The 2,312-nt window shown below is 51.8% G+C and overlaps 1 non-coding gene across 1 annotated transcript; it reads left to right on the top strand.

The window, feature by feature from the left end:
• Positions 1 to 2,020: 2,020 nt before the first annotated feature.
• TRNAK-CUU lies at positions 2,021 to 2,093 on the top strand. Its single transcript has one exon. It is a non-coding gene; the product is annotated as a tRNA-Lys (tRNA).
• Positions 2,094 to 2,312: the final 219 nt, after the last annotated feature.

Raw genomic sequence — 2,312 nt, forward strand, 5'->3', positions numbered from 1 at the left:
ATTGATCTACACAAGCACGGTATCGCTCTGAAACTCAGACGGGAATGACTTAGGAGGACGGATCCGTCTAGGCCCTGGCAGGGCCTAAACCTCACCCGAATAAGCAGGTGACTCTCGCTTTTCGGAGTCTAGTCCAATGGCGTGTTGGGAATGGAGAGCACGCCCTTTTTTGGAGAGATAGATGGATCAACGGAGGCACGGTCGCTGAGATTGCCCCCTTGGTGGTGGCCAGAGTCAGGACGCAGGTGGAAAACAATCGACTTGTCAAAGAGGGGCTTTGTTTGCACGCCTGGACAGATGACCTTACCGGGATCCTAGACACTGATGCCCTAGCATAGTTCATTCGGCTCTGGGAGCTACTTATGGAGGTTCACTTGGATTCGGAGTTGGAAGACGCTCCGCTTTGGGCATGGAACGAGTCCGGTGTCTACTCTGCAGCTTCGGCGTATATGATGCTTTGTATGGGAGGATTCGGTTTCACTCTTTCGCGGCCATCTGGAAATGTTGGGCGCCGCTATCCTGTCGGATTTTCATGTGGCTTGCGGTGCAATATCGCCTTTGGACCTCGGATAGGAGAGCTAGGCATGGGCTACAAGAGCAAACTTCCCCATGCTACCTCTGTGACCAGGATGAGGATACGGTGGAGCACATCCTGCTACAGTGCGTGTACGCTAGGCATGTGTGGTTTCTTTGCTTCACCAGGATCGGGGTGGACCTAAATCTTTGCCCCACGACGTAGTCCCAGGTTGCTGATTGATGGTGCGAGGCGAGGAAGCGGATTGACAAGAAGAGCAGGAAAGGCTTTGACACTGTGGTTATGTTGATATGTTGGTCTTTGTGGAAGTAGAGAAATGCAAGAGTCTTTGGTAGGAGCGGCACGTTAGATGTGTTCGGCGTGACGGAGGCCATCTTTCAAGAATTGTTTACCTGAAAACAGGCCGGGGCGACTGGAGTGGAGCATGTAGTTGAGTAGCATATAGAATGTTGTGTGTGGAGTGGAGGCAGTGTCCTGGTCTGACTTGTGACCACATGACTAGCTATAAATCTCATTTGTACATATTTCTCCCTTTCTATAAAGTTATGGTACTTCATTGGCGTACCCTCGAAAAAAAAAACTATTCTGGTCAAAATTTGGTGATGTGCTTCCATGTATCAAAAATCAATGATAAAAAAAACAATATATGTTTAAAAAAATGTGTGCGGACGGGATGCGGCCGTGCGTTGGCCACACGGCCAGCGCATCCACAAATCCGGACAGACACAGCACAATTGCTATCCCAAAGCAGACGAAAGCGGACGAAACTAACTTTCGTTTGGTCGCGCGATGGAGTTTGGCCTAATCAATCCTCAACCACACCACGGCTTCCCTCCCCTCCACGATCAAATTGTGCCCAAGCTAGGATAGGATACGATGGTTTGCATCGCACTCCTTTGGGCGTTCCTCCTCTTTCCATGTGCAGCGCTGTCGCGTGCCTCCCCTCCACGATCGGAATAAACCCGACGGCAGCGCGGGTGCTACTCCCATAGGGCTTGTCCAGCAAGCGTGGGCTCGAGCCTGGTGCTCTGTCCCTCCCAGCCTCTCCGGCAAGGTAAAGCCTCCTCTCCCGCCCCGTCCGCGGCACCTCAATTGGCAAGACTTGGAGCCCGGCGGCCGCGGACAGGCAAAATCTTGGCATAGCGCGTACGGAGTAAGCGATTTGTTAGCTGCGACCTCGAATTAAGTCAAATCCTGAGTTTCCACTGCAGCTGTCCGGCCCTGATCTACTCTTTTCTGTGCAGGGATCGGAGCTTGCTTGGCGTCGTCATGGAGGATCCATCCAACTCGATCTGGGTAGGAACTGCCAGTGCCAGACATTGGAGGAACCATCCAACCACCATGCCCGATGGATCCGCAGCAGAAAGTCCGCATCCCCGAAGAGATCTCGTGAATCCGGGGTATGGTTTTCATGGAAGACGATTCGAGTAAGGTAGGGATTGTCGCATCTAACTAAGTGGCTGAACTGAAATGGCTCTACATCAAGCCCGTCTAGCTCAGTTGGTAGAGAGCAAGGCTCTTAACCTTGTGGTCGTGGGTTCGAGCCCCACGGTGGGCGATTCTTTTTTCATTTTTTCTTTGGAAAACTACTATCATTCAGCCTGAAGTTTCTGATTCTGACAGAAACGAAGCTCCTTTCCAGAGCAAACATCACTGCTCATCCCACCATCTCAACCATGGTGAACGATGTCAGGAGCTACCTGACCCGAGATCGAGAGATCTTGTGTGGCTACCGATGTTCGTGGTCAGAACAGGTCCGAACAATGTGAGCTCACTG

The sequence above is a fragment of the Triticum dicoccoides genome, chromosome 1B (genome assembly GCF_002162155.2).
Source record: "Triticum dicoccoides isolate Atlit2015 ecotype Zavitan chromosome 1B, WEW_v2.0, whole genome shotgun sequence".
NCBI lineage: Eukaryota > Viridiplantae > Streptophyta > Magnoliopsida > Poales > Poaceae > Triticum > Triticum dicoccoides.